Source organism: Marmota marmota, unplaced genomic scaffold (genome assembly GCF_001458135.2).
Source record: "Marmota marmota marmota unplaced genomic scaffold, marMar, whole genome shotgun sequence".
NCBI classification, from domain to species: Eukaryota; Metazoa; Chordata; class Mammalia; order Rodentia; family Sciuridae; genus Marmota; species Marmota marmota.
Genome location: NW_025999969.1, coordinates 4,928,500 through 4,948,099, shown reverse-complemented (window position 1 = coordinate 4,948,099; position 19,600 = coordinate 4,928,500). Strand labels below are relative to the sequence as shown.

The 19,600-nt window shown below is 36.1% G+C and overlaps 1 protein-coding gene across 12 annotated transcripts in view; it reads right to left on the bottom strand.

Annotated features, from left to right (window-relative positions):
• LOC107154372 (LIM domain containing preferred translocation partner in lipoma) overlaps positions 1–19,600 on the bottom strand; it is a 608,084-nt gene that overhangs the window by 93,726 nt on the left and 494,758 nt on the right. The gene's annotated exons all lie outside the window — the stretch shown is intronic.

The following is a 19,600-nucleotide window of genomic DNA, read 5'->3' as shown; positions in this document are numbered from 1 at the left end:
TTCTGGAATGAGATGAAACACATAGTTTAAAAACAATAGAAAATGATGAACATCATACATTTTCTTTCACTTCTACTTAAAATTGACTGGAGAGAATAAGGCCTAGTACAACACCACCTCATCTTACTCCACTTCAATTAGATGTGTTATACAATTATCCTTCAACTTTAAAGCACATCAGATATCTCAGACTCTTCTTGTTTTGTTGCTACACTTGTTTGTTTTAAAAATGAAGTTCCATATGTCCCATTAAGTCAATTTCTTCGTTTAAGGGAATGGAAATTCTACTGTCCACACTAGAATTATATAGACGTGCTAGATCAATCCAGAAGTAGTCAGGATAAGGAGAGGCATACCAGGACAGACAACAAAAAGATGAATGATCTAGAATTTAGTTTGAACAGGAGAAGATTCAGATGGACTTGAGAACTTAAGGTTGTCAAGTGGAAGATGTATTAGCAGTTTTCTCAGTATCATGAGTGGATATTGTAAGGAAATAAACTTCTGTCCAAAACAAGAAATAACTTTATAACTTTTAGAGAATCCAACAAAGGAAAATTTGCTTTGAGAGCTAGCAAATTTCCCATCACTGGAACTACATGATTTAAAAAAAAAAAACTATAATGGTAAATCCATTGCAAAATCACTTTGCAAAATCTGTTGCAAAAAGACCCTTGAAAAATGAGTAAGCACCCCTCTGTTTCTATTGTACATTGTTCACTTGGTTACATGGCAAAAAATGAAAGAGAACTGCATATTCCAAGATTCACCCATAGAAAGTCAACCAAATGGCAAAAGTAATGAGCTTAAAGGAACTTTTCACATTCTAGTCTGCATTGTCTAATCCATGCCAACAGCCCCACACTGATCCGTGATCATCCTGTTTCTCTCATCCCTTCCTGATTATCTTTTTCTTTCTTTTTTTTTTTTGGCACTGGGAAATGAACCCATGGGCACTATGTGACTGAAATACATCCCCAGACCTTTTCATTTTTTACTTTGAAACAGGGCATCTCACTAAGTTGCTGAGTCTAGCCTTGAACTTGCTATCTTCTTGCCTGGGCCTCCCAAATCACTGGATTTATAGGTATGTGCCACTGTGCCTGCTCCCTTCCTGGTTTTCTGTTATCAACTGTGCTTAATGAAATAACTCATTGCCCATAAAGTCTGCTTTGCAGTTTATTTTTACTTATCAAAAGAATTTGCAACATGCAGTTTTTCCAACATCCCTATCTCTTGATCACATTATCACCATGCACTTTTTCAGAAGGGGAGGTGGTAAACTACTTCAAACTGGATGAATTTCTATAAGTGCGGTAACATCCTTCAGTTTTTAAAGGGCATCCTTTTTTTTTTAAGTTGTCATTTGAATTCAAACTCTTTGGAAAACATGCATAATAATCTTAATGATCCCATTGAGTAGTTTAAATTCAAATTGTGTAGCATTTGAAATACCATACTGGCAGCACTTTCCATAAATTACTCTCAAATTCAATACATCCCCAGACACACACACACACACACACACACACACACACTCTGTTACAAGTACCATATTCAAAAATCTTTAAATTACAGTTTCTTGTCTCATTTAAATTTTCACTTGGTTGGTATATTAGTGCTATAGTGTCTGCTTATAAATTTCTGTCTAATTTTTCTAAAAAAATAACTTTTTTTGGCAGACATACATTTTTATATCCTCTCAGAGTAAATGGAACTCTCCTTTGTGGTAGGGTTTCTGGCTTGGGCATGAATGTGTACTTACAAATGTGTGTCTTGATGTTCAAACCTGATTTACTCACTTACCTTTCAATTCACTGAATACACTAGCACTTTTAGGAAATAATAGGAGGCTGAATCAAAAGTCAACTCCTACTGGCAAGACTACTCCCTAGAGTCTTCATGATGAGCTCTAATCCACAGCAGAATTGGATTGATTACAACTCAGGAATTTAATGATTAAAGGAATGAAAATCCTCTTGGACATAAAAGATCCCATTTTCACTTTATATCTTGTATCTTTCAGAAACAGTATTTGCTCACCAAGCTTACCAGGAAGATTTTAGAAGTGGGGAAATGTACATAAATGAGCTATGAAGTATTCCAATTATAATATGTGACCCCCAAAAAGGTAATATAGAATGAAGACTTCCTGCAGTAGAATTCCAAGCCTGTGCAACTCACAAGCCTAATCACAATTTCATCAAGGAAAAATTCCTCCATGAACTTGACAATAGGGGCATTCTTTGCCTTTGAATTGTACTGACACCCATCCCTCTCTGCTAGAAAACTGTTGCATGTTTGATTCCACATAGAACATCAATGAAACAGTAAAGATAAGATACTTGGAAATAATTAGGATCTTTTAGACTGATTAAAGCCTTTTTGATGTATTAACAGCTCCTACTGAATGTAATAATTCACTGACTTAAGAGTTCCTCCAAAGATAATCTTCTAAACTGCAAAACCTGGTTGGACACAGTTGTTTAAAACAGACTTTCATTGTGTTGAGTAACTTAGTATTTAACAATCATTGCAGCATGAAGTTATTTATTTTCCTTGAATTCAATCTATAACTTAAAGTCTGTTATGCCTATGGACCAACATAGAACCTCTCCAGTGCTCTAAAAGCCGGAGGGTAAAATGACCAGCATCATCAACAAATATTAACATAATACTAGTGGAGTTTGAAGCCTATGCAAGGAGCCCCAGAGAATGCATGGGGGCACAGGAAATGGTAAGACACAATCTGTTTGGGAAGATGGGACCCCAGCAGGCTTAGATAAGCTGCAAAAAAATTAGCCCCCATCTTTCATACCCCAATCCAAACTTTCCCAAATAGAAAATTCCCTTTATGTCATTTATTCTAGATTTCCATCTATCCGTTTGGCTATTGATCTCATTCCATCTTTGAGTGACTGGTGATTCTTTAAAAAAAAAAATTGCCCCCCCAGTGCCCATTAATATGAAGTAACATGAGATGCTTAGTAAATACTCATTAGATGTTGTTCATTGGACTGTACCATTTAGGCAGGCAATTGAAGTGCAGAGTTCAGAAAAATAGACTCAAAGTCAGAAAAGTGCATGTCAGCACCCTGTTTCAGAGTTTTACTGAGACTTCTTTCACATCTAACCTAGAAATAACACCTGCCTTGTAGAATTGTGAACATCAAATGAAAAAAAGTACTTTGGGCACATGCATGTAAGATATTATTATGTTAAGCGATTGGTACAGGTGTTAACTGCTAAAGGATGTATAATTAATGTAGCTAAGAAACAGGTAGATTATTTAATAAAGTTGCCAGAACCGGGGCTCAGAAAATGATACCCCATAGTAAGGGGCTTTGGCACTCTGAATACTTTGAACTCAAGACTGAAAGGCTGAAAACCAACATCTGTCTGACCTTCTCCTGCCTTCCTGTTTCTTCTCCCCACAGGGAAGGGCTTTCTCTGCTTTCCTTATCTGACTAAACACAGAAGGAAAACAATTGTCAGGAGTCCCTTCCCAGAGAATCTCATCAACAAGGGAAGATTAAAAGTATTGCAGGAGAGAAGACTGAAAGTCAACAATGGTCCCCATAGACTTTAACAAAGACTTTTCTTCTAAAGGCCCATTCATTTTGCCTCAAATAATTTACTCTCCCATAAATGGCCTACATCCCTCTTTGCTCTCCCTTAAAAAAGGTATGTATGCTTCTAGATCTGAGCTTTTGGATACTCACTTTTCTTTCTTGTGATGCCCCCATGTGCTTAATAAATTTGTATGCCGTTTCTCCTGTTAATCTGTCTACTGTCAGTTTATTTCATAGACTCAATTAGCAATCCTTCAGAGGGTAGAGAGCCATTGTTTTTCTCATCTACACTTAATATTATTCAACAGCAATTGGGACCTAAGTTATTCTTTCCCCAAAATATCAAATAATAAACTGGTTGTTATAGGATTTAGGAAATTTACAAGGTTCTTTTACTTGGAAACACTGTACCCTCACTGGGTCTGGATTACTAATCTGTAAAAGAGAACCTTAGATTAGCGGATCTTCAAGGTTTCTTTCTAGCTTTGATGGCATGAAGTTTGGCTTCTGCTCAATTCTACCAACAAATGATCTTGAACTGTCTAGGGATGCCGTGTGTGTGTGTGTGTGTGTGTGTGTGTGTGTTTAAGCCCCTATAATGTTTAAAGTATCCACCTTATCAGCAAAGGAATGACAAGATCAATGTGGCTTTTGTTTTCTTGAGGTTTTAGGACAAAGAAATTTGGTCTCTGTATTAAATTCCATTACCATCTAAGGAAGACTCTCATTGAAGCAAAAATTCTGTAAACCAGAACATATCTTTTACCTCTTCTACCCTCCTCTTTCCTGCAAAATAATACACATATAATAAATGCTTGATAAATCCCTAATGGCCAGGCTGATTTATTTTCCTTTCGTCCTGGGAGTTTTAATGCAATTTAACCTGGAAAACAATCATTTAGAAATTGAAATCATTCTCATTCTTTCTTTTCACCCTATCAAATCCAACTCCACCTTGGGAGTCTTGTTCAAATACTACCTCCTCTGGGAGGTCTTTCTTAATGCTGGTTTGCAGTACAGAACATGTCCTATTCTCTGAGCCCTGACCACTGCCTGAGTCTCTCTGACAAAAAAGTCAGGTGACTTTGGCTTGTACTGTATTTGTCTGCATGTGGGCCCCTTCCCAGCCATGCAAGGGCTCTGTGAGAGCATGGACCAAGTTCCATGCTGCCCTGTAACCCCACAGTACTGAGCACAGTCCTGTGCAACTGGAACGTGCTCATTCAATGTCTCTTACAATTGGCAGATAGTTCATTCTTCAGTTAAAAATATGCAAAAGGCATATGCTTAGCTGCTCACTTTCCCCAAGGTGCCACAGATAGCAATCCCCACCTTTTCCCGGATCCTCCTCCATAAGAACTGAGTCGCCCTTGAGGGAAATCTGACAGCACAATTTCACAAAAACAACCTTCTTCATCTTACTTTACTTTGAACTTAATTAATAGTAATGCTTAACCTGCCACGTCTTAATTACATTGGCAAGTTGGTGAGGTTTATTGATCCATGCATGAGGAGTTAATTCCAAAAGAAACTTGACAGAAAGCACTTTCTGGGAGAACACATCGTTATTCCAGCAGCTTTGCTGGAATGACCCCCAGATGCTGCCCAGCCAGACTCAGGCCAGTTTGGCTCTCTGCCACTTGTGCCAATTTCCTAATGATTTAATAGGAATGTGCAATAACTTTCTGTAAAAACAAAGTCTCTCTCTTTTTCTTAAAAACAAGATGAGACCTACCAGGTAAATGTATCCTTAAAGGAGAATATACAATGTCTTAAACACTGATAGGGCCTTATTGAGTGTTCAGCAAAATTCCTTAAAGGCAATAGGATATTCAATAGATACTTGTTAAGTAACTAAGTGTTTGGCTTCTATACCTAGAAAAAGGGGATATTCTAATTAATACTCCACCAACTAATAATAATGCACTCATAGACCTATGGTTAAAAGATTTAATTAATCGTTAGGTATGTTTCCTAAATCCATTCATAGAAACCCTAACCCTCCATCTGATAGTATTTGAAAATGCAGTCTTTGGGAGATAATTAGGATTAGATGAGGTTGGTAGTTATTGGTGTCCTTATAAGATGAGATCTAAAGAGTATGCTACACATCATCCATCTCACCCACCCTACCATGAGAGGACACAGTGACAAGGTGACCTTCTACAAAACAGAACCAGCACTCACACCAGAACTCTATCATGCTGGCTCCCTGCTCTTAGATTTCCAGCCTCTGGCCCTATTAGAGAATAAATGTTTTACTGAAGTCATCTAGTCTATGGTATTTTGTTTAGCTGACAAATATATTTATTCAAAAAAAATGTCCTAACTACTCCTTATGCTGAGCTGTATTACTTTGGGTATTATTTGGGGAAATGCAGAGTGACATTTAGGGATAGACAGGGAAAAGAGAAATGAAGAACAACAGAAAAAAAAATGAGCTGTTTTCCCTAAGGAGCTCATAGTCCATACAAGGGTGAGATTATCTATCAATATGAGTTAGTATGAGATTGAAGAAGAGAGGAAATATGAACACAAAATGGATAGACAGAAGTCCTAGAAACACAAAGAAGGAAGTACATGCAGTCAGCTAGAAGGAGCTACAGAAGGACTCTCAAAACCAAGGTAATCAAGCTGAACCTTGAAGCTGTGAAGAGGCGCTTTGCTGATTAAAACACAACAAAAAGCCTTACCCGAGCACAGGCCCTCTTTTTTTGTTGTTGTTGTAAATGGACACAATACATTTTTATGTATTTATTTTTATGTGGTGCTGAGGATCGAACCCAGCGCCTCACACATGTGAGGCAAGCGCTCTACCACTGAGCTACAACCTCAGTCTAGCACAGGCCCTCTTTTAGCAAGAATTCATTAAAAAGCAAGATAAAAGCTAAGGATTGGAGTCCAGGAGTCCAAAGTTCTGCTTTAATCTTTATTGTCCAAAGTCTGCAACTTTCTAAACCTTGATTTTGTTAATTTATAAAGAATGATGATGATGTTCCCATTTGTCTCTGGGGGGTGGTTAAAAAATGAATATGTGGCATTGGGAGAAAGTAAGATGGGTCTTGGCGTTGACCTCTCCCTGCATGAGGACTTCCTGGCTGAAGATCCTGAATTCCCTTCCCATAGTATTTTCCTTTGAGACCCAACACATGTAGTACTTTAAACTTTGTGGAAAAGCTATTTGTATATGTGTTATGCTTTATAATAGAATTTATTTAGAATGTTTTCCTTAACTGGAGTAAAAATAATAAAAGCTCACTTTTTTAAGGAATACATTTTAGAAGGTTTATGTCTCATGAGCCATATTAATTTAAATTGCCTCAAATGTCTTTTAGCATTATCCAAAAGCTCATAAAGTAAAAATAACTTCTCTGGAAGAGGTTTCTTATCTTTCGAAAGTAGCTGATACAGTTTAAAAATCTCATCACATTTGGGTGTTTGTGATTTTTAGGTTGCTTAAAAAGTCCTCAATGTATCCATCTAATCTTGACATTCTAAGCAAGAGTCCCCCCCTTCTTTGGCATCTCATTTTCTCTCCTGTAAAAGTAGGAGGCTGAATTACTAAATAATATCTAACTTAACAAAAAAAAATTCTTCGAAGATATTCAAAATAACAGGCCCTGTGAGGTGTTCTAAAAGGGAACCTGCCTTACTGTAATGGTGACATCATCCTACGCTGGCATACCCTACTCTGCAGCGAAGTGGGCTGAAGAACAGATGACTAGTAGACTTCATTTATTTATTTACTTATTTGTTTATTTAAGCAGTGGTGGGAGGGAATCAGCATGTCACATTCAAAGTCATCAGGACATCAGAAAACTTTCACTCAAACTCCTTGGGAACTTTCATGTGCAAGCAGAGTATGGTTTTGACCTTGAGTACAGCAGCTCTTATGATAATTCTATGGCTGGAAGCTAGACAGCTGGCTTCATTCTCACATCTTTCCCCTCAATCTTTATATTTACATTTCAGCAATGACTTTGCTCATAGGTTCCTGGAGCCAAGTTTTTCTCTTCCCTTCTAACTCTCACATAGAATTTCAAGTCCAAGGTGCACCAAAGGGCAAGTAAAGGGCACGCTAACCAAACACTGTGAGGAGACACTGGCATGGACAGCAGAATCAGGTCACCTTCACACTCTCATAACTGTGAAAGCAATGACAGGCTCGCCTACCATGATAAGCCCTACAGAAACACAAAGAAGAATCAAATGTGACCCCCACTACACACACTCTTTGAGGGGTTCAGAGCAGTAAAGGAATTTTTGTGTTGAGGACTCCAAAGACTTTCTAATATCAGTTATAGTCAGGTTAAAAACTAGGAAAGAAGTGGAAATAAAAGCCTTGCAGATTCAAGGAAGCCTCCTTCTAGTTGGGGAAGTTCCAGAAAGCTTTTGAAAGCTGGAATTGTTCAAGATTTTTAAAGGTTGGAGATGGGAGAAGACATGGGCAGATAACAGCCTAGGCGTGGACAGAGAAGCCTTAGACATATCCATGTTCAGGAGAAGAGAATCCATGGTGGGCAAGCAGTATAAAAGGAACATAGAGGAAAGAGATGGGAGATAAGGAGGAAAAAGTGTTTTGGGGTCACTTCTTGAATGAGCTGAGCTGGAAGTATAGATATATAGGTATCCAAATCTGAATGTGAATAAGACTCCCACTCCAACCCTACCCCAGAACTGTGAAAGGAACAGCCTTTCTGTCCTCTTGTGCAGCCATTCTAGGAAAAGTTCAGAATTTTATTATTTTCATGAGGACTTCAGGGTGATTCCAAAGCAAGTGACCTCTGACATGTTTTAAGAAAACCAAGCTTCCAGAGTCTCATCACTTGTCATCCCCCAGACTCCATGAGACTTCCTCTGAAACCAGCAGCATGTTCTTTGGTGATTCAAGTCAGGGAAAATTCTCCTTTGCAGATTTTGCACATATGTCCTTTTCAGGATAGGTCCCGGTGCACGCACTTACTGCTCAAAGCCCTTATCATGATTGTTGCTCATCCTTGTTCTCTCTGAATCTTCATGTAACTATATAATCATGAGAAACAGTACTTCCATTTTATGCATGGGGAAACTGAAGCTAAGAGAAATGGGTGGAAACAGAATAGTAACTGATCAAGCTGGGTGTGGTTTTAATTTCCATAGTCTATTTTTAAAATTATATGTTGCCTTATACCAAACCCCTGAATATCTTACCTAGAATCCTTGAGCTTACTTTCAAGTTATTTGTAAGATTGATTTTATAGCATAAACACACACACACACACACACACACACACATCCTCTGCCATCCAAAGGACATATACAGCTATAGACATTTCTGAGGGTATGGGGGAGTCAGAAGATCCCCCTAACACAGCTCCTAAGCTATAGTTGGCTAATTATAATTCCTTTATCCATTAACAGACATAAGATAAATATGAAAGAAAATAAGGAATAGGCTCCTTCCCTATTTTCTTTCCATCCTTTTATCTCTAAAGTAGGAAGTTTACTGAACCACTGCCAACAATTCACTCAGCCTAATGAAGTGTATAAGTAATGGGATTAAATAATCTTAAACCATTATTACAGTGGCTTGATGCTGACATTCATCCAAACTCTGCAAACATCGAGTGGTGAGTTCATGCTTGATTTAAAAATAAACAAACTGGGGCAGTGGGAAGGTTCTAGCATAAAGTTTCAGAGGCATTTAACCTGGAAATCTGAGACCCTTCATTCTGGCTAGGACTGAGGCAAACACTGTCCTACTTCTACATTCTCCAACCCAAATCCACTAAATCCAACATTTTCTAGGGATGTCTCTCAGGACCTGAAGCCACATATGGTTAAAATTCTTTGTGTTGGTCCCAAAGAAAGCAGCTCTTTGAAGACATCATCAAGGCTCATGGTTTCTATTCCTGCCTCTGCCATTAATAAACCATATAACCTCAGGCAAATCAGTTAGCTTTCTTGGGCTTTAGCTTTCTCAGCTATAAAATGACGTTATTGAATTTCTAAGGTTCCTTCTGGTCTTTAGAAAGCATTCTAATTCTATGGCAACAGAGTGAATATAGTTTGGGATAGGAATGAGGAGGAAAATGCTATGTTCAGCTAGGTCTCTTAGTTGTTCTGGGCAATCTACTTTCAGGTCTGTGCTTCCTTTACTTACCAGTAAGTACTGCCTTGGAGCCTGCAGGGATGCAGTGAGCAGTCACCAAGATCAGCCAAAGACTGGGGGTTATTCAGGGAAAGGGGCTAAATTATACCCATTGCAAAGGACAGTGCAGTAAATATTCATCCCCCCACTAAAATTATTGTTGCTGTTGTAGAATAACAGGGTGATATATAAATGACTAAAAATGAGACAGTTTCCAAAGAATGTCCAATCCCCAGATCATTCTGTACATGAGTTAATTACTTTTGCAAAGTTCTATAACATTCTTCACTTAGATTATTTATATCTTTAAAGTTTTAGCTAGGTATTTTGTAATTTTTGTTGCTTCTGCATAAGGATATTTTTCCTGTTATATTTTCTAAAACTAAACTTGTAATTTTTATTTTATCAGATTGTTAAACTTTCCTTATTTACTCTTTAGATTTTCCAGGTTTTCTATAAAAATAATCTTATCACATATAAATATTTATACATCCTACTGTTAAAATGTTGAATGAAAAGTATCAGAAAAATATGAATGAGATACAGTGCAATTTGTTTAAAATTAAGGAACACTATATGTGAACAATACTATATAAAGTTTAGAGTTCTGTATCAAAAATATAAAGAAATGCATGGATAATAACTCTTTAAATAAAAAACAAATTTAGAATAGTGGTTATATCTGTATAGGAGTTTTGGAAATGTGATCATAAAATAGAACCCAGAGGACTTCAACTGAGTTCCTTATGTTTTATTTCTTAAATTGCATGACAGGTACAATATGACCTTTATCATATTATTCTCTGTAGTTTTGTATGTTAGAAATATAACTAATAAGCAGAAATACACACACACACATATATTTAACGTTTTCCTTGTTTCCCAATTTACATTAAAGGTTAGAACATGAAGAACATTAATAATCAGGAAAGCCTGTGCATACCTAGACCTAGGGAGAAGGAAGGCTGGCCAGGACTTTATTTTTTTGTCTTCTCCTGCCAAATATATATCTCTCTTTTCCTTCTATTTTACATAGAGCTTGTTTTGTGTCATCATAGTTGTTTTCTTTTTTAAAATAAAAATGTGTAATAAATTTTATAAAATGTACTTTCAATGAAAAGCATCTATGGAAATGAACAGTTTTTGTTTTCCAATTTGATATACCAATATAACTATGTTAAAGTTTCCTCTATTGTCCAAACATTGTAATTATGGAAGACCTTGGAATGCTTTATTATGTGGTATCCAATCGACTAATGTTTCATCTGGGATCTCTGCATTTGTGAAAGCGAGATTAACATAGTGTTTTCTTTTGGGGGTGACCTAAGTTAGGTATTACCACCAGGATCAGGCTGGTTTTATAAAATGATTTGGGAACCTTCTCTCTTGCTAGGCTCTGAAAGCTGAAATAGCACAGGAATCATTTGTTCTTTGAAGATATGAAAAATCCTGTTAGTGAAATTTCCTGGGTCTTTCTCAGGTAGCAGTTCTGACTTTCATCCATGTTTATGAGGTTAGATGAGTTTTTATCCCTGCATATTTCAGATTTGCAGAGAAAAGAGTCTCTTCTATAAGAATTTAAATGTAATAATTTTAAAATATTCTCTAGACTTTTACTAAGAGCTTCTTTTTAATTGTAATTTTCTGTAACTTTTGCTTTTTCCCTCATTTATTTTTACCATATTTATTTTATTACTGTTTTCAAAAAATCATCTTTTAATTGTTATTTTTTTATTTTTTATTTTTTTGTTGTTGTTTCTCTTTCAAGTACTTCTCTTTATTTTTTTTATTTTTTTTTTAATTTTTTATTGTGGGTTGTTCAAAACATTACAAATTTCTTGACATATCATATTCCACACTTTGAAAAATCATCTTTTAGACCTAAAAATTCTAGTGATTTTTTCATTTATGGATAATTTTTCACTTAGCAAATTCCTTCTTTCTTTAGGTTGCTTTTTGTGTAATTTTCTTAGGTTAATTTATATGTACTCCTTGTTCCAGCTAGTGATCATGGCATTGCCTGGAATTCAACTTGGCTACATCTCCCTTTTTGCCAGGCAGGGTTATCCTCATTCCTACTTCTCGACAACTCCTTAACCTGAAAGGGGGTTTATATATTTGTCCCTTTATATATCTTGTTGTTGTACTGCACTGATCTGTAACTCTGTTAGCCAATATAGGAGTTTTCTACAATTTTCTCTTAGGCTTTTATATGATAAATGTTTTTCTAATTCTTCTGTGGTCCTTTTATAAAGAAGATATAATTTCTTTAGCTGCAGAGATCAACTGACCTTGATTACATCAATCTTATTAATTTTATTCAGCCCCTAGAATTGATTGGTCAAAGCCTGAAAGAAGTATGTCAAAGTTTTATAAGATATGCCTTTACCATTTTCATCTCATATTTTATCAATGTTTTCTAGTATAAATTTCAAGGTACTAATTTTTAATGTTGGGTTTGTCCTCATTGGGAACAATATAGTCATTAATAAAATACAGTTCTTTGGTCTAGCTGGTAATTTTGATAATTTTGTCCTAAACGGTATTGTGTCTGTTTTTTCATATTATAGATATTTGATATTTTGTTTTGAAAACTATTCTTTTAAGGATAATATTAATAATATTGAATTCTAATATATCTTTTTTATTTTCTATGTTTTTTTATGAGTAGTTTTATTGGCTCAATGCTTGTCAAATAAGGGTTGTTATTTGATCTGGATCTCCTGCACAGCATATTTTGATTGACTTGTTCATTTGATGGAATATTTCTTTGAGTGACTCTTCAGAAAGGGTATGTAGGTAATACATGTTCTTTTTGGATGTCCATGGAATATTTAAGAGACTATTTTTGAGCAATGTTTGATGAAATATCCTGTAACAAAACAAATTACTAACTAGTATGTGTGGTATGATTCATAGGATGTGAAAATAAATATGTGGAGATATATCTGTATCTGCATCCGTATCTATATCTACCTGTATCTATATATACTATAACTCTATCTAGCTCCATACATACAGGGATATAAAAATAGAAAAGGAATATGCAGTGAACTATTCTATTCAGATGAAAAGATAACATACCTTTTTTCTTCTATTTTCTAATGAGCATATAATACTAAAACATTTCTTTTAAATAATTACTACCACAAAAATTCATTGTGATTTTAAAACTTTCTCTAAAATGAAGGTGAAGGTACATCTCTAAAATTCAAATTTTGGATTAACCTTTTAAAGAAATTATGAGGAAATAATTAGTAAAAAGGAAACTTAGCAACAACAAGTGATATTTCCAGTGATTTTTATTAGGCAAATAGAAAGGGCTGGACTTGGAAATCAAGGCAGGCCAGGGTCAAGTCCTCGATCTGATACACATGCTTTCTGGAACTGCACAAACTGAGATTTTTTTGAGACTTCATTTCTTGACATGGGAAATGAAAGCAAAAATAATTGTAACTACTTTTTAGGATCACTTGAGAATAACTGTTGTGGTTTAGATATGTGGTATCCCCAAAAGCTCTGGAATGAGGAGGAGACTACTTAGAGGTGAAATGATTGGGTTATGATAGACTAAACTCAATCATAGGACTAATTCCCTGATAAAGATTAACTGAGTGGTAACTGAAGGCAGGTAGGGTGTGGCTGGAGGAGGTGGGTCATTGGGGGCATGCCTCAGGGGGATATATTTTGAGTGGAGTCTCTCTGTTTCCTGGTGTGATACTTGAGCTGCTTTCCTCTACCATACTCTTCTGCAATGATATGTGGCCTCACCTTGAGCCCTGAGGAATGGAGCCTGCTGTCTGTGGACTAAGATCACTGAAACTGTGAGCATCCAAATAAACTCTTCCTCCTCTATAATTGTTCTTGTCAGGTCTTTTAATCACAGAAGCAAAAGAACTGACTAAAACAATTAACATATATTTTTTTTAAAAAGTGCTTTGTAAAAGTTAAAGCGTTAAACAAATGTTCATTGTTGTTATTATTTTTATCTCTAAAGGCAGTTTTTGCTTCATAATTTGAGGTGTTTCAGGAAGAGTAATCTGTAAACACTAACGAAGACCGTTTTTCACCTGCCATTCTGCAATACTGGAAGACATGATGCAAGTGATTATCAGTTTAAATCCTGGAAATGGTAGGTGCTGATGACAGCTGACTGTAGATGTGTGTGTGTATTGGGAGGGGGGATGGCAGGATCTTCATGTATTCAGGAAGTTGAACATTAGCTGCAGGCTGGGTGCATGACCAGGCAATAAAGAGTAAGCCGGAAGAACTCTTCCTAGTCTTCATTTTGTCTTTTACTTTAATACCATCAAAGGTGCATTTGTAAAATGAGACTAACAATCTCCCCTCATCTATTTCACATGGCTCTAATATCTACGATAACATGTAATAAAAGATGCTCAGGAGCACTGTAAAATGCTAGATTCTAATGAATAGGAGAGATGATGTTTCAGAAGTTAGTGTGGTTACACCCTGCAAAAGAGTGTTTTGACATTTTTTTTTCTTTTTTGAGCCATTTTTCTTCTTCCTGGGAGAGTAATGGTGAGAGGAGGATAAAATATCAAGAAGAAAGTGTGTGTGATATGTGGTGTGTATGCATATGTGTGTGCTTTGTATGATGCATGCATGTTATATGTTCTATGCATGTTTGTGGTGTGTGGCATGCGTGCGGTGTGTATATAGTGTGTGTGTGAGGTATGTGTAATGTGTGTGCTGTGTGAGAAGCATGTGTGTGGTATGTGTAAAGCGAGTGGTGTGTGTGATGTATGTCGTGCACATGTGGTATGTGTAAAGCAAGTGATGTGTGTGATGTATGTGGTGCACATGTGGTGTGTATAGTGTGTGATGTGTGGTGTGTGTGTGTGTGCAGTGTGTGGTTTGTGTATTGATGTGTGTGTAGTGTGAGAGAGATGACAAGACAGAGAAAAACACAGTTCATCTTAGAGATGAAAGACCAAAGGCAAGCAGTTAAGAAAAGAGAAGGGAAGTTCATGTGGATTTAAAAGATTTAGTCCAAACTCCCAGTTCCTGTTCCAACACCCATATAAGGCACTGGCTACAAGTGCTTTTAAAACATTTTATTAGGAGAACTTGAATTTATAAAGGACAGCTTTCCTGCAGAGATACAAAACCCAACCTTTTACTGGAGGTTGAAAAGTTAGACTGTTTTAACTGCAGCCATTTAGTGACACAAGAGAGTAAAAGTCTGCTGGTGGGCTGGCCACTAATGTGCCAAGTTCATGTACCTCAGAGCTTAGTCTCCTTTGGAGCTGGCCTCCTGTTTCCAGAGGCCCTTTAGTCACTAGGATTTCAGCTCTAATAAAAATGTCTTAACAACTTCCACCTTCAGTGTCAGGAGTTGGACTCCAACCACTCTGTGTAGGAGCCCTGGTTTAGGGGAGACTCCTCGGCTGCCATTTGGTACACACTTTGGTGAAAACTTTTTACATGCTGTGTTCTAGGCCAAGGCTCCCTGTCAGTGCTAAGAGGAAAACGACACTGATTGTGCTAAATCTCTGCTCACAAATAAGCTGGTCTCAGGGAGGGCAGAGGACATAAAAGGGGGGAGGCATGACTACCACCTCACTGATGGCAGCACAGAAATCGACGTAAGCAAAGCGTGAAGTTCTTTTTCTCTTACTTGTTCTCATGTTCCTCCTACTACATCAATTTATTTTGGGATTTCTATCGTAACGACAGCCAGGATACTTCTCCAAACTTAAAAAGGGTTTCTAAATTGGATCACATAATACTAAGGGCAAAAGGTGATGATAGTCATATTATTAATCAGATTAGGCCCTCATATTGGTAAATGGTTTAATGACATACAAAATATCATACTTGTTCTCTCCCTCTCTTTGAGGATAGGGAAGAAATTAATACCTTCCTTTAATAAATGTGAGTACTAGTACTCAGAAGATGAATGATTTACCCAAGGTCATACCAAGAGAGTCACCATTACTTAAGCAGATGCTATTTATAACACTTTACTTCCCAAGGAAGTTTGAGTGCTTAATTTTAAATTGTTATTTTTTTCAAAACTTTATGAATGTTTAAAACTAAGCTTTTAAAAAGATGTCAAAGTAGAAAGGCATCTCAGCGACACCAAACTCGAAAAACATCAATTTTGATAATAATTATAAGAATGTAAATTAAATAACTGTGACATAATGTACTTTTTAAATTGGTTCAAAATAAATATAACAACCTCTCCAATAGGGAATAAGATACATTTAATAAGTATCCTATTCCCTATTGGAGAGGGTCTCATTACTGCTGATGGTCCTGTAAACTGGAAAAATCTTTCTAAAGAAATGTAGCAAAATAAAGCAAAGTCTTCTGAATTGCTCTGCTCTTGATTGGTAAGATAAATTTAAAATTAATCTATGGAAGTAATTTTAAAAATATAAAAATTTTACTCTGTTTCCTGTAAGCCTGTTATTTACAATGCTAAAAGATTGGAAAATACCTAATATCTTTTGAGTGAGAAATGGTTTTAAAATATAGCATGTAAACATAATATAAACCTAAAGAGATAAAAAGCTAAAAATGAAGATGATTACCAAAAAAAGCTATGTACATATTTATATTAGGTTAACAAATAGGGAACAGAAAATCAAGTGTGTGTAGGGAATTACAATGCCATATTGAGTAAAATTTATTTAAGTACAGCTATTTGTGCACAAGGATGAAGAATTCAAGAGACCTTAGAAACATATCTGCAATTAATAAACCAAATCTGAAGACATTACTTGTGCATTTTACCTTAAAATAATTTAAATGTTTCATTTAACTATGATCTTAGATTCAATCCAGTTTTTTTTTTCCACTTTACAGGACCATCAGCAGTAATGAGACCACTTATTAAATATATCCTATTCCCTATTGGAGAGGTTTAGTTATATTTATATGATCTTAGTTATATTGATCTTTATCAATAACCAATTTTGGCAGAAATAAATTTAGTTTATATTAGAGGGGTCTCATTCCTGGATTCAGTGTCACACATGGGTGGGTGGTCATTACACAGAAATAATTCATTAAGCTACTCAATGTGGCATTGTAATTCCCTACACATATTTGATTTTCTATTTCCTATTTGTTAACCTAATGTAAACAATATACTTGTTCCATCAATGAAAAAAAAAATAAACAAAAGAAAGGAATCCTGACTGAAATCCAGGGACTGGGTTTTCTCTGCTTCATAAAGAATGTCTTTTAACTACTGGTTTCCTGCAGTTGTAAAAGAGGCAATTTTTCTGGATCACACAGAAAGTTCTTCCTGTTCTAAGGCCTTTGGTTCTTTAAAACACACATGTCTAGGATTGTCCTTAAAAAAAAAATTGTTCTGTTTAATTCTTTCTGTTTCCCCAACATCTTTTTAGTTCTAGTGTGCAGCTTATTGGACTTATGCAAATTTAGAAGAAATTAAAGTGCTAGTATACCCATCTGAGGGTGTGAGAGCTGTGTTGAACTCCGCAATCAATGCTGAACAAAGGTCCCTGGGTAAAGCTTAACTGAATTCTGGTAAGAATTAAATTACATTTTAGAGTCACTATGTATAGATTTCATTTAAAAAAAAACTTGATTAAATGTTCTTATGAAGGAGGATATTAAAAAGATGGTAAGGATTTCCATTATTTGAATTCTCCCAGTTCTTCCATGTCTGTGATTAAATATCTCCCAGACAGTTTCCTTGCTATAAGCACAGTACATTAACATACAACCAAAGCAGAGGGGGTAGTATGCTGAAGACCCTATGCCTCGAAGAGAGATTGAAACCTGAGCCCACACACTGTAGAAACTCTCCTCATTTTGTCATATTGGCCATTCTTCGGTCTTATTATACACTCAGGAAAGCAAGCAAAGCATTAAAAAGTGGGAAGAAGTGTTATGTCTGAGATCTAAAACAACTTCCTGGTGAATCTCACTGCATAGGTAAAGTTCTCAGGTTCAGAAACAGTGATGAGGATTCAAACGTCTTGGTAAAATTAATCTTGGAATACCATGTATTCCACTACTGTTTCTGGAGAAGGCAAAGGATGCTTTACTAAGATTGCTTCATTTCATCTTCTGTAGTCTTTGGGGGAAATACTGAGCAAATTGAAGCCTTAGAAAGATGGAATAATTTACACAGGGAGACAAAGTATTAAGTGATGGAACTGAATTCAAACTCATGAGCTCCTCTTACTGTTACGTTGTTTCCTGATAATGTATTTAAGAGTTTTGGTTTATGAAGGATGAAAAGAATGGGTGAAGAGGGCTGTCACAAGAAAGTCATTAAAGTGGCCAAGAGTCAACAATGTAGTCAAAAAAGGATGAAACAGAAAAGCTATAAAAACAAAACAAAAAAAAAACCACACACAACCATATGTAATTTCTTAGATTAGGAACAAATGGGACTGGGGTGCCTCTGCAGGCTCTGCTGACATTACTATCAAAGCTCTTGTAGCAACCAATAATTTCAAAGTGGTGGTTCTAAGTTATTGTCAATGATAGTTCATGTAGTCCACACGAAAAGGCTGGGAACTATGCAATGCTTTTTTCTTTTCAATGAAGATCCCAAAAGGTGATATTTGAAATATTTGAATGTCCTATAGTGGTAAGCTTTCATTTGCCAGACTTCTATTAGAAATCATCGCTCTTTCCAGATCAACAGGACATTATTGTGTCCATCTTTATGTTTTGGACAAACTAAAACCATGTGGTATTTGCACAAGATATAAGGCTGTGGATAACTGAATATAGCCCTGGCTCTGACACTATGACAGAACATAAGAAGTTACTCTCCCTCTCTCTGTTTCTGTGTTCTCACTTCTAAAGAGATAAATTAGGCAAATGGTCTGAAGATTTTTTTTTCACCTCTAAAAATGTATGGCTTTTTAATGATGCTACATGTATTTAAATTGCCTCTGGGAGAAAAATGAAATAAAATTGAGCCTAACAGATGCAAAATGATATGTAATCCTTCATAGTCTTAATCTTGAACTTTTGGAACTGTGCTACAAACCCCAGCATTACAAAGAGTTAAAGTTACCAGGTTATGGCAAAATACCATCCAGGCCACAAACTCCAATAAACCTTGAATTTTGGAAATTTTGCAAAGCTGTGACTCCCAACACCTCGCACCAAGGCTTTTTTGATGCTGCAATACCTCGGCATGAAGGGCCAAATCATTACTCTTTTGTGAGTTGCATAAAAAGTAGTACTTTTATTCACAAACACATGTTAGACAGGCAGATCAAAATCATACAGAAAGATAGCAAAATAAGGTACTTTAGATTTTTTAAAAAGTTTGTATTTAGTCATCCAATCGTTCTATTAGAGAATAACATAATAGATTAAGTGGCCCTGCAAAAAAATCTAAGATAATATGACTATTTTTCAGCCTCTCAGCTATGTTATTAAAATACAGGGTTTTTTCTTTTAAAAAAGAAAACAATTATTAGCTCAGTCGGTATTACTATTCATTTCTCTTTAAGGTGCTCTATAATTCAGGGTTTCTCTGCATCATTGAAAAATCTGTTGGATAAGGCTGGTAAGAAACATTCTGGGTAGAAAAGTAGTCCAGAAGTTTAGAAGAGCCTGACAAGTCCAGAAGTCTGCAAAGATTCCCTAAAAATACTGGCTTTCAAACGCAGGGTGAGATTTACTAGCAAGAGGTAGACTCTGCTACTGGGAAGCCTTCTGATGCTTTGAGGAGGATACCTGCTAGTTTGGACATACATGCCTAAAATCCACAAGTTGGTGAACTTCTCAGCTGAATCACTAAATGAAAAGCAGCCCCACCCCAATGCACATTTCTGACCTCATATGAATGGGGAATACAGGGGGACATCTACAGTATGCCTATTTACATATACACATATATAAACACACACACATTATAACATTGGGT